This window comes from Hordeum vulgare, chromosome 2H, assembly GCF_904849725.1.
Source record: "Hordeum vulgare subsp. vulgare chromosome 2H, MorexV3_pseudomolecules_assembly, whole genome shotgun sequence".
NCBI lineage: Eukaryota > Viridiplantae > Streptophyta > Magnoliopsida > Poales > Poaceae > Hordeum > Hordeum vulgare.
In genome coordinates, this window is record NC_058519.1 from 52,191,769 (window position 1) to 52,205,956 (window position 14,188).

Genomic DNA, 14,188 nt, shown 5'->3' on the forward strand with positions numbered 1-14,188 from the left:
CAATAACAAGGAAATAAGATATAAGTTTAACTAAGATAAAATACAGTATTTTTTTAACAAAACTATTCAAAAGTATTTCCAAACGGGATTTGAAACTATGGAGAAACCAATTGCAAGTTATCAGGGAACTAGAATTGATTTCATGATAACAAATAAAATAAAAATAAAAACTTGTTGAGAACCTACTGTTTAACTAACAAAAACTAAACATAAACTTTCTGAAATATAAAAGAAATTAATTTAAAAACAATTATAGAAAAAATAAATAGCCATAATCCTAAAAGAACTAAAACAGAATCTGTTTTGGTAAAAAACCCAAGTAAATATATGTAAAAAAACTGAAAATGAAACTACTGAAAGATATGATCAATAGGAAGCAGCAGCAAAAAGAATCAAATTAAAAGCTATTTTTAAACTCCCGGAATAAGCAAAACAAGCTTTAATTCAAATCTGATCTAACTCAATTTTTATAAATCCAAACATAGAAAAATTATATATCTACAGAAACTGCATGAAATTTGTGATCCAACTCAAAAAGAATCACCTAATTCGGAGTTATAGACTAATAGATATGAATTTTCTAAGATTACAATTTTCTGAAAAAACTGCAATACGGGATTTCGTGAATCTCACCGGAGTTAGTCGCCGGAGTTGGAGAAGACGACGGGAAGGTGGCTCCGGTGGCCGGCCGAGGCAGCGGAGGGGTCCAGGCGGGGGAGGAGGGCTCCAGCCGAAGGTTGGTGGTGCCGGCGGGGCGTGGGGCGACGGGAGTAGGCAGCAGGACCTCCGGCGAGTTCCTGTTGAAGATGAACTCCGGCGAGGCGGGTGCTGCGGCTAGAGGCGAGGAGAGGTATGGTTCTTGGGGAAAATGGATAGAGGAGGGTGTGGGGATTCTTATAGGGGCGACGGGAGGTGCTGGGAGTGAAAGAGCTTCGCGAATCCCGGAGGTGGGGATTCTCCTCTCCATGGAAGGAAAGGTTCTGTCACGTGGAGAAGAGATAGAGGAAGAAGATGATCTTCTTGGGCCAAATTTGGAAAGTGCTTAATTGGGCCAGCTCCTATTTCCTAATAAAAATGATTCTATTCCTATTTTCAAAACTAGGAAACTAAAACGTTAAAAAGGAAATCAAATCAATTCGGAATAAAGAGTTTTTATATACTAAAATTATCAGAAAAATAAAATATAAATGATGGGCATTTTTCCACGGCAAAAATAAAAACTTCAGAAAAAAATATTTTCACAAAATTGCCAAAAAGGTTTATTTTCTTTTGCAAATAATTTTCAAATGACCCTCTAAGTTTTAGGGTTCAAACAACTTTCAAAATGCCCGTGGGTTTGAGGGTCATGTTCCTCCTCTCTTTTCTGTTTGACAAAAAGTATTTCCCGGCATTTCTTGCACGAAGAAAACAAATAAAAATGCAAGAGAATTCAAATGCAAATATCTCCGTTCAAATTCTTTATAGTTGAAGAAGTCATGTCATCTTCTCTCGTTGCTTTTAAAAGATTTAATTTGAATTCATCGGAGAAGGGGAAAGTCATTTTATTCCCTCTCATTCAAAAGTTTCGAAGATTTTCAAATTTCACACAAGTTTAAATGACTCAGCAAACAAACAAACAATCTAATAATAATTATATTAACATTCCAAAAATTATAATTTTGGGATGTTACAGAGAGTCCCTTGCTCAGCAAGAACACCACGCAACATCTTAGAGATATACTCGCCAGCGGAGTCAGCAAGGAACACACGAATGGGAGAAGAGAACTGAGTATGAACCATGGCAACAAAAAGCTTATAAATGGACAACACCTCACTACGAGAAGTCATGAAATAAAGCCATGTGTAACGAGAGAAGTCATATATGAAAATAATATAGTATTTATGAACCCCTTTCGAAGCGAAGGGAGCCGGACCCCATACATCGGAATGAACTAAATGAAAAGGACGCTTAGACACTGACTCACTATGTGGATATGGTAACTGAATCTGCTTGCCAAGACAACAACCCTGACACTCTAAAGAGGCATCTCTTGAGAAAGACCCCAGAAGACCTCGACGAACTAACGACGACAAACGAGGACCACACAGATGACCAAGTCAATGATGCGACTGCTGGAAGGAACCAGTAGCCGAGGCGACCAAAGCGGAAGAACTGGCGATAGAGTGTGCAGCGGAAGGAACATGAAGCCAGTGCAACTCCCAAAGACCCTCAGAATCACGGTGGCGAGGACCAGCCCCAACTAGAGTGTGCCTGCGACGGTCCTGGACAGAACAAGAGTCAAGGTCAAGGATGACACGACAACCAGAATCACCAAGTTGACCAGCGGAAAACAGATTCATGGTAAGTCGGGGAACATGAGCAACATCAGGAACAGAATAAGAAGGAGTGGTAAGAGTGCCTCTACTAATGACAGGAAGGGGAGTACCATCAGCGGTGAGGACATGAACAGGAGAATCAAGTGATCAAAGAGAGGACAGAGTGGAAGAATTAGAAGTCATATGGAAGGAAGCTCGAGAGTCCAGAACCTATGGGGATGTACCTGACTGTGTAGAAGGTAGTTGCTCAGTGCGGGAAGCCTCAGCCACAGAACCAGCAGTACCCGTTGAGGAAGAACCAGAAGCAGCGAGCAGACGCTTAAGTCTCAGAATATCCTGCTCAGTCAAAGCGATGGCTGAAGATGTCGAGGTAGATGACGAGGTCTCTGTAGATGATGAGCGCGCCTTGCGCAAGTGTTTCTTCTTCGTGTAGCAGTTGGAATCAATATGAGCATCATTGTTGCAGTAGCCACAATGTGGACGAGGGCGACCTAAGCCTCCAGAAGGTGTGCGCAAGAGCGGTGGAGCACTTGAGCGAGAAGGGGTCGGTGCAGCAGATGGCTTAGAAGTAGCCCGAGCAGCAAGCACCCAAGGAACCTCCAGCAAACCAGCACCACGTAAGTGAGTCTCCTCAGCACGAATCTCAGAAAGCACCTCCATGAGAGAGATACGCCCACGAGCAAACAACTGAGCATGTCGGGGCTCAAACTCGTTACGAAGCCGAGACAGGAACTCGTAGACGTGATGGAACTCCAAATCAGCTTGGACAGCCTGGCAACAGGGGCAAGTACGACAACCAGCACTCCAGAGAGAATCAAGCTGGTGCTAGATAGCAGAACTCTGTGCATAGAAGTCATCAACAGTACAGTCACCTTGCTGAAGAGCATGCTCCTGACGGACCATAGAGAGGTATAAGGCATCACCCGAGGGCTCATAGCACTGATGAAGGCGAGTCGACATGTCAAAGACAGTAGGAAGGCCCAGAAACTCAGAGGCAAACTGAGGCAGAACGCTAGCAGTGGGAACAGCTGCAACACGAGCATCATCATCAATCCACTGGGTGTAAGAAGACAGAGCACTGACTCCATAACAGCAGACCTTCCCTTGCAACGGCACCAGAAGAATGCTGCTATCACTCTCCGGCAATCAAAACTAGAAGAATGTTGTTGACGGCCCACCAACGCGTGGGATCATAGCAGTTTTCGAGGGTAGAGTATTCGACCCAAATTTGTTGGTATGCCTATAGGAGGTGAGCGGATACTCTCAAGTATTAGCAGCTGAATATGTCAGATTCAACCACACCTGAAAGATTAGTATCTACAAGCAAAGTATCAGTAGCAAAGTAATATGATAGCACGGTGTCAGAAATGATCTGTTGGTGGCAGACTATTCCTAACTGTCGTATCAATGGCGCCAAGTTGCCTCGTTGATGGAAATTGTGTGTTCCGTCAACGTCCAGCGATAAAGATTGTAGCAGGTAGCAGCAGTGTAACGAGTAATTGCAGCGGCAAGGAACAGCAGTAGTAACAGCAGTAGCAAGTAGCAACAGTAGCAAGCGACAGTAGTAGCAACAGTAGCAGCAGAGAAAGACAAGTAACAGCATCAGAGCAAGACAAGTAACAGCAGCAGTAGGACAAACTCGTTGGCAATAGGACGGTGATTTGTTTGGATGATATTCATCATGCAACAGTTATAACACGGAGAGATATGTGGCTAGCTCCCGTTCGTCAATGTGATGTAGGCATGCATTCGGTGTGTCGTCATACGTGCTTAGGGAAAAGAACTTGCATGACATCTATTGTCCATCCCTCCCGTTGCGTGGGGTCCAAAAGGAAACTCCGGGATATTAAGTTCTCCTTTTAATAAAGAACCGGACCAACGCATTAGCACTTGGTGATCACATGAACTCCTCCAACTATGGTCATCACCGGGAGTGGTTCCGGTTATTGTCACTCCGGGGTTGCCGGATCATAACACTAGTAGGTAACTACAACTTGCAAGATCGGATCTAAAACACACATATATTGGTGACAACATAATAATTTCAGATCTGAAATCATGGCTCTCGGGCCCTAGTGATAAGCATTAAGCATGGCAAAGTAGTAGCAACATCAATCTCAGAACATAGTGGATACTAGGGATCAATCCCCGTCAAAACTAACTCGATTACATGATAGATCTCATCCTACTCAGCACCTCCCAGCGAGCCTAAGAATAGATTACTCAGGAACGACGAAGAGCTTCATGGAATTAGAGAGGGAAGAAGGTTGATGATGACGATGGCAACGATTTCCCCTCTCCGGAGCCCAAAACGGACTCCAGATCTGCCCTCCATATGAAGAACAGGTTTTGGCGGCGCCTCCGTATCGCAAACACGACGAAATCTTCTCTTTTTATTTTTCTGGGACAAAAGTGAACTTATAGACCTGAGATTGGGGGCGGCAGAGTCGTGTGGGCCCCACAAGCTTGCCCACCGCCACCAGGGGGGTGGCGGACGCAGGGCTTGTGGCCCACTGGCCCACCCTCTCAGGTGGAACTTGGCGTGGGTATTTTTCATATTTTCCAAAAATGCTCCTCGTAAATTTTTAGGACGTTTGGAGAACTTTGATTTCTGCACAGAAATAACACCAAGGCAATTTTGCTGAAAACAACATCAGTCCAGGTTAGTTCCATTCAAATCATGCAAATTAGAGTGCAAAACAAGTGCAAAAGAGTTTGGAAAAGCAGATACGGTGGAGACGTATCAACTCCCCCAAGCTTAAAACCTTGCTTGTCCTCAAGCAACTCAGTTGACAAACTAAGAGAGAAAGAAAAACTTTGACAAACTCTGTTTGATCTTGTTATTGCAACTATGTCTAACTCATAACCAGAATTTCAGCAAGATCACAAGTTAACCACATAAGAAAATGACACAAAGGTCTCACGGTAAACTAATATCAATGGCATAATCAGCTAACGAGCAAATAATAATGAATTTCAAATACCAACACTTCAATCAAAACAAGCATGAAGCAATATGAATAGGTGGTATCTCGCTAGCTCTTTCTGAGACCGCAAAACATAAATGCAGAGCACTTTCAAAGATCAAGGGCTGATTAAACATTGTAATTCATAGCAACGAAGATCCTGTCATAGTCATACTCAATATCAATCAAAAGCAAAGCATAAAAATGACAGAGGTGCTCTCTAATTGGTGCTTATATAAGAGGAGGATGACTCAATAGGAAAATAAATAGACAGGCCCTTCGCAGAGGGAAGCATTGATTTGCAGAGGTGCCAAAGCTCAAGCTTTGAAAACAGAGATAATAATTTTGGGTGGCATGCTTTCATTGTCAATGCAATGAACAAGAGTTCTTAATATCTTCCATGCTACTCATGCTATAGGCGGTTCCCAAACATAAAAGTAAAGTTTAACTCCCCCACCACCAATCAATCACACTCCACGGCTAGCCGAATCCTCGGGTACCGTCCATACTAACATCAATCCGGGGGGAGTCTTGTTTTACAGTTATGTTTTCGATTTAAGCGTGGAACTGGGCATTCCAATTACCGGACCCTTTCTCGTGAGTGACAGTGAATAAACACATGTCGAGGATAACACTCCTAGCATGGAAGATACCAATAGCCCCCTGTCACCACATGAGCGGTTCGGGCATGCAAAACAGATTATTTCTTGAAGGTTTAGAGAGTGGCACATGCAAATTTACTTGGGACGGCAGGTAGATACCGCAAATAGGTAGGTATGGTGGACTCTCATGGAAAAACTTTTGGGTTTATGGAAGTGGATGCACAAGCAGTATTCCGCTTAGTACAAGTGAAGGCTAGCAAAAGACTGAGAAGCGACCAACTAGAGAGCGACAACAGTCATCAAGATGCAATGACTTTGACTAACATTGAATGCAAGCATGAACAGGATATAAATCACCATGAACACGAACATCATAGAGGCTATGTTGATTTTGTTTCGACTACATGCATGAACATGCGGCAAGTCAAGCCACTTGAAACATTCAAAGGAGAATACCATCCTATCATACTACATCATAGTCATTTCAAAATCTATGTTGGCATTCAAGACAGACCTTTATAAACTCTCAGCTAAATAAGCATGGCATCAGAAACTATGATCTCTAAGTTTTCATTGCAAACATAGTTCTCTCACAAGAAAGCTAAATCTGGGTCGACAAGCTAGTCATATTTACAAAAACAAAATAGATAGATTTCATACCAGCTTTTCAGTCTCAGTCACTTCATCATATATCATCATTATTGCCTTTCACTTGCACGATCGAACGATGTGAGCAATAATAACAGTGCTCGTGCATTGGACTAAGCTAATTCTGCAGGCAAACACAAAGGAGAAGACAAAGTAATATGGCTCTTTGAAAGCTAAACAGGTATGCATGCAAGAACCACTAAACATTGAAACCAATATCTTCTACCTTGACCCAAAGAATGAGAACTATTTACACGGGAAAGCTCCCAACAAGCAAAAGAAGAAAGAAAAATAATTTTGGGTTTTCTCAAAAGGACACAAAACAAGAAAACGAAAATAAAATAGTATGGATAATACAGTGGAAAAGTGTAAACACCGGCTAACAAAGTGAAAGCATAAGCATGAATGTAAAGACGGTGAGAACACGTACTCCCCCAAGCTTAGGCTTTTGGCCTAGCTTGGTCTACTCCCATGGATGGTCCTCGCGAAACCCAAAATCATAATGCGTGTTATACGGGAGTGCTGCAGCCACTTCCTGAATAGCTGCCTCACGAAGTCGAGCAGTCGTCGCCTCCCTCTCATACTCCTCTGCCTCTCCTATGGTTATGTAGTATCTTCATTTTACCTGAAAGTCAAAGAAAGCAGGAGTAGGAAGGGTAATATGGAAAACACTCTGCCGGTTAAATATCAAATGGTATAGGAGGGATCCATCATCTCTCTCAAGTAACTGGTAGCGTGTTAGAGCAACACGATCAAGGTAGGCTGTACGGAGAGGAGGGTCTTCTGGATGGATGGATATTCCAAGAAAATTTGCTAAGCGTGTAGCATAAACTCCACCAAAGATATCCGCCTCACTCGCATTTTTATTCAGCCTCCTTGCTATTATAGCTCCCATACTGAAGCTCGTGTCAGCTGTTACTGCGCTCTTAAGGATACTAAGGTTAGAAGCGCATAGGTGACAATGTGCACCCTTGCCGTTAATGCACCTTCCTAGGAGGAGGGCAAAGTAGTGCAAGGCAGGGAAATGGATGCTTCCTATGGTGGCTTGCGTGATATCTCTGGTTTCTCCAACAGTTATACTGGAGACAAAGTCTCTGACCGAAGACTTAGAAGGATCATTAATACTACCCCCATCGGGTATCTTACAAATCCTATTGAAATCCTCCAAATCCACGGTATAGGATTTATCGTACAGATCAAACAGTATGGATGAGTCACGGCCAACTGAAAATTTAAATCTACGCACGAAAGAGGCATCGAGCATAGCATACTATCCACATTTATCTGAGAGGAACTCTTCTAACCCAGCATTGCGGACAAGTGTATCAAACTCATCCTTGAAACCTGCTTCGATCATGAACTCATCGAAAGGCCATTCACATGGTTGTACCGGTGCGTCCCTTAGTTGAAAAGGTTCGGGCTCCCGAAAAGAAAGACGAGGACCCTTCTTACTTGAGGAACCACCATGAAACTTCCTCCTGAACATAATTTCCTTTTGCTGAAATTTTTGAAGTTCAAGAGAAAAGTGAATGAAGACCCACCATACCTTGTAGCAACTACTCCTACTAGTGCTTAGAGACCGTATCACAAGCTAAAACTACTTGGGACCAGCTAAAATCAACATTTCTAGCTCAAGAACAGGGTCATCAAGGTAGCAAGAATTCACGAAGGATAAAGCACTAGAGCGAAAACTAATTGGACCAATGGAGGAGTCACTTACCAAGGAGTAATTTCCCCAAAACGGTTCGGAGAATGGGGCTTTGAGCAAGGAGATCGAAAATCACAGCCAAATGAGGAAGAACACGGCTTTGAGCTGCCAAACAATTTTTTCTGGAGGTGGAAGAAGAGGCTAGGAGCTGGAATGAGTGGAGGGGGTCCCTGAGGGCCCCACAAGCTTGCTGTCCGCCACCATGGGGGTGGCGGTGGTAGAGCTTGTGGCCCACTGGTCTGGCCCCCAGGCCAGCTCTCATGCCTAGTAATTTTCAAAAATTTCAGAAAACATCATACTAATTTTTTAGGACCATCGGACAACTATTATTTTCGAGGTATTTTTCTCCGGGACGCTAAAACAGAAAACAGGAAAAACTACACTAATTCTATCATTTTTCTCCTAAGCAACAGAAAACGAAAGCTCAAAACAGAGGTATGTGACTCGTTCATTCATCCATTTCATGGTCATCGAAAGAAATCCGTCAATGAGGTTGATCAAGTCCTCATGACAAAACCTTCTCGAATCGCAAGAGAGAACGGAGAATTTTCAAATAGCCACTAAGTCACCTAAATGGGGATATGTATCTCCCCAACAAGCAAATCATACTTCATCTTGACACGAGGAATAGGGCATTCAAAGCTCCTAATAAGAATCGATGAAGTCTTTTCAATAGCATTGATGCAATGTACTTGATATCGTTTCTCCGGAAAGTGCACTGTGTGCTCATTACCGTTGACATGGAAAGTGACATTGCCTTTGTTGCAATCTATAACAACCCCTGCAGTGTTTAAAAAGGGTCTTCCGAGGATGATAGCCATGGCATCGTCCTCGAGAATATCCAAGATAACAAAGTTTGTTAAGATAGTGGTGTTATCAACCACAACAGGCACATCCTCGCAAATTATGATAGGGAAAGCAGTTGATTTGTCGGCCATTTGCAGAGAAATTTTAGTGGGTGTCAACTTATCCAATTCAAGTCTATGATAAAGAGAGAGCGGCATAACACTAACACTGGCTCCAAGGTCACATAAGGCAGTTCTTACGTAGTTTCCTTTAATGGAGCAAGGTATAGTGGGCACTCCGGGATCACCAAGTTTCTTAGGAGTTCCACCTTTAAAAGTGTAGTTGGCAAGCATGGTGGAGATCTCAAGATCTGGTATCTTCCGTTTATTAGTCACGATATCTTTCATGTACTTGGCATACGGAGACATCTTGAGCATATCAGTTAACCGCATGTGCAGAAAGATGGGTCTAATCATCTCAACAAAGCGCTCAAAATCTTCATCATCCTTTTTCTTGGATAGCTTAGGAGGAAAGGGCATAGATCTCTGAACCCATGGTTCCCTTTCTTTACCATGCTTCCTAGCAGTGAAGTCATTCTTATCGTATTTCTTTGGTTGTGGGTTATCAGGATTAACCATGGTTCAATCTCCACATCCTCATCATTTCTAGGTTGAGCGTTATTATGAACATCACTGTCCATATTGTCACCAGGTTCATGTTCATCACCAGATTGTGTTTCTGCATCAGACGCAGAATTATCATTAAGTTCTTCAGGTGTGACAATATTTGCTGAACTAACATGCAGGCTTCTATCATCCTTCTTCTTCTCCTTAGGATCACTAGGTGTATCAGCATTGATTCCTTGAGAATCTTGATCAATTCTCTTAGGATGACCTTCGGGATACAAAGGTTCCTGAGTCATTTTGCCTCCTCTAGTAATGACTCTGACAGAGTTGTCATTTAATTCATTGAGCAGGTCATTCTGAGCTTTAAGTACTTGTTCTACCTGAGTAGTAATCATAGAGGCATGTTTACTCAGAAGCTTCAGATCATTGACATTTCTGTGTACACAAGCACTTAAATGGCTAAGCATACGAGTACTTTGTTCCAAATGTCTGCTAACATAATCATTGAAACTCTGTTGTTTGGCAACAAAGTTGTCAAATTCATCAAAGCATAGGCTAGCAGGTTTGTCAAAAGGAATATCACTCTCATCAAACCTATGCAGAGAATTCACTTCTACTACCTGTATCGGGTTATCGAGACCGTGGATCTCTTTGATAGGTGGTAGATTTTTGACATCTTCAGATCTAATGCCTTTCTCTTGCATAGATTTCTTGGCTTCTTGCATATCTTCAGGACTGAGGAATAGAATACCTCTTTTCTTCGCAGTTGGCTTAGGAGGTGGTTCGGGAATAGTCCAAGCATTATCGTTGATCAAGATGTTATTCAGTAGGGTCTCAGCTTGTTCTACAGTTCGTTCCCTAAAAACACAACCGACACAACTATCTAGGTGGTCTCTAGAGGCATCGTTAAGTCCATTATAGAGGATATCAAGTATCTCGTTCTTCTTAAGAGGGTGATCAGGCAAAGCATTTTGTAGCTGGACGAGCCTCCCCCAAGCTTGTGGGAGACTCTCTTCTTGGATTTGAGCAAAGTTGTATATGTCCATGCTTCTTATGGGCAGGGAAATATTTCTCACAGAAGTAATAGACCATATCCTGGGGACTACTCACACATCCAGGAGCAAGAGAGGTGAACCAGGCTTTAGCGTCATCCTTTAGAGAGAAAGGAAACAGCTTAAGGATTTAGTAGTGGCGGATCTTCTCCTCATTAGTGAAAAGGGTGGCTATATCGTGTAGTTTGGAAAGATGGGCTACGACCGTCTCAGATTCATAACCGTGAAAAGGATCAGATTTGACTAGAGAGATTATCTCAAGATCGACAGAGAATTCATAATCCTTATCGGTGATAAAGATAGGTGAAGTGGCAAACTTCAGGTCGTATTTCATCCTAGCTTTCAGAGATTTTTCCTTCCACTTGAGAAGTAATTTCTCAGCGTCATAGGCATCCTTACACGCAATAAAATCATGAGCTCTCTCTCCCTCCATAACGTAACCCTCAGGTATATCAGGCAATTCATATCTAGGAGAGCTAGATCTAACAGGAGCAAAAGCACGTTCTAACTCAATAGTATCGGCAGTTTCAGAAGCATCACAAGCACTGGTAGTAACTCTAGGAATATGAGCATCAAGGAATACCCCTAGTGGAACATCAGGCAAAGTAGTATCTCTAGCAGTATCAAGCATAACATCGTCAGGCAAAATAGAATCTCTAGCATCATCAGGCAAAGCAGTATCAAGCATTGCATCTCTAGAAGTATCAGGCATAGTATCAAGCATAGCATCTCTAGCAGTAGCATCATAAGCATCATCAAGCACAGGCGACATGTCAAGATTTCTAGCAGGAGGTGATGTCGCAAACTTATTCATAACTGAAGGTGAATATGGTGCAGAGCTAGATGGCAGTTCCTTACCTCCCCTCGTAGTTGCGGGCAAGACTTTGGTTTTTGGATCCTTCAGATTCTTCACAGTGATTACCAGATATAAATCCCAAGTAACTTAGAGAATATAGCAATACCTCCCCGGCAACAGCGCCAGAAAAATGCAGACTGCGTAACAGCAGACCTTCCCTTGCAACGGCACTAGAAGAGTGCTGCTAGCACTCTCCGGCAATCGAAACTAGAAGAATGTTGTTGACGGCCCACCAGCGTGTGGGATCGTAGGAGTTTTCAAGGGTAGAGTATTCGACCCAAATTTGTTGGTACGCCTATAGGAGGTGAGAGGATACTCTCAAGTATTAGCAGCTGAATATGTCAGATTCAGCCACACCTGAAAGATTAGTATCTGGAAGCAAAGTATCAGTAGCAAAGTAATATGGTAGCAACGGTGTCAGAAACGATCTGTTGACGGCAGACTATTCCTAATTGTCATATCAATGGCGCCAAGTTGCCTCGTTGACGGAAATTGTCTGTTCCCGTCAACGACCAGCGATAAAGATTGTAGCAGGTAGCAGCAGTGTAACGAGTAATAGGAGCGGCAAGGAACAGCAGTAGTGACATCAGTAGCAAGTAGCAACAGTAGCAAGCGACAGTAGTAGCAACAGTAGCAGCAGAGCAAGACAAGTAACAGCAGCAGAGCAAGACAAGTAACAGCAGCAGTAGGACAAACTCGTAGGCAATGGGTCGGTGATTTGTTTGGATTATATTCATCATGCAACAGTTATAACACAGAGAGATATGTGGCTAGCTCTCGTTCGTCAGTGTGATGTAGGCATGCATTCCGTTTGTCGTCATACGTTCTTAGGGAAAAGAACTTGCATGACATTTATTGTCCATCCCTCCCGTGGCGGCGGGGCCCAAAAGGAAACTACAGGATATTAAGGTTCTCCTTTTAATAAAGAATCGGACCAACGCATTAGCACTTGGTGAACACATGAACTCCTCAAACTATGGTCATCACCGGGAGTTGTTCCGGTTATTGTCACTCCGGGGTTGCCGGATCATAACACATAGTAGGTAACTACAACTTGCAAGATCGGATCTAAAACACACATATATTAGAGAGAACATAATAATTTCATATCTGAAATCATGGCACTCGGGCCCTAGTGACAAGCATTAAGCATGGCAAAGTAGTAACAACATCAATCTCAGAACATAGTGGATACTAGGTATCAATCCCCATCAAAACTAACTCGATTACATGATAGATCTCATCCTACTCATCACCGCCCAGCGAGCCTACGAATAGATAACTCACGAATGACGAAGAGATTCATGGAATTGGAGAGGGAAGAAGGTTGATGATGACGATGGCGACGATTTCCCCTCTGTGGAGCCCAAAACGGACTACAGATCTGCCCTCCAGATGAAGAACAGGTTGTGGCGGCGCCTCCGTATCGCAAACGCAACGAAATCTTCTCTTTTTATTTTTTCTGGGACGAAAGTGAACTTATAGACCTGAGATTGGGGGCGGCAGAGCCGTGTGGGCCCCACAAGGTTGCCCACCGCCACCAGGGGGGTGGCGGAGGCTGGGCTTGTAGCCCTCTAGCCCACCCCCTCTGGTGGAACTTGGCGCAGGTATTTTTCATATTTTCCAAAAATGCTCCCCGTAAATTTTTAGGACATTTGGAGAACTTTGATTTCTGCACAAAAATAACACCAAGGCAATTCAGCTGAAAACAGCGTCAGTCCAGGTTAGTTCCATTCAAATCATGCAAATTAGAGTCCAAAACAAGGGCAAAAGAGTTTCGAAAAGTAGATACGATGGAGACGTATCAAGCACCATGATATGTCCGAAGAGCCTCCTCGTAAGCCGAAACCTTCTCATCATAAGCACAGATAGCGGGCTCATCAGCAAGCTTAGCCGCACCCTTTGTGGCCTGAGAAGCATCCGCAGGAAGAGCCGGTGGGGTCGGCAGAGTGGGAGCCACGGGACGAACCGGACATGGCGGACAACATACCTCGCCAGAAAGAAAACCCCATAGGCGGATGCCACGCATGTGAATGCGCATGAAGCCAATGAACTCGGTGTAGTTAGTGCCATCAAAGATCACCGGACAACGAGGAACAGCAACGTAGCCGGATGTAGAAGACATTTTTTTTCTCTTTTTTTAACAGAGAGTCAGCAGTAGCAAGCCGAGCCGGATCCAATCGAGAGCAACGCTGGCTGGCGCTCCAACTGGATCGGGGGATTGGAGCGGCGGCTGGTGACTAGAGGAGCGCTAGCGGGCGATGCAAGTAGAACAGCGCTGGCGGGTGCTTCTGTGGATCGGGGGATTGGAACGGGATTGGTGCAGCGGCTGACGGGCGCTACAACTTCCTCGATCCAGCAGCTGGGGCAGCGCCCTATGGATCTGGGAGAGCAGGAGCACGGCCTGGCGATGAGAGATCGATGTGGAGCGACGCGGCGACCACGAACCCGGGATTAGAATGGGATTGGTGCGGTGGCTGACGGGCGCTGTAACTGCCTCGATCGAGCGGCTGGGGTAGGGCCCTGTCGATCTGGGAGAAGCAGAACCGGGTGGAACTCCTCCACAGCGAGACGAGGCGAGCGGAACTACATGGTTGGAACTCCTCCACAACGAGACGAGGCGAGCGG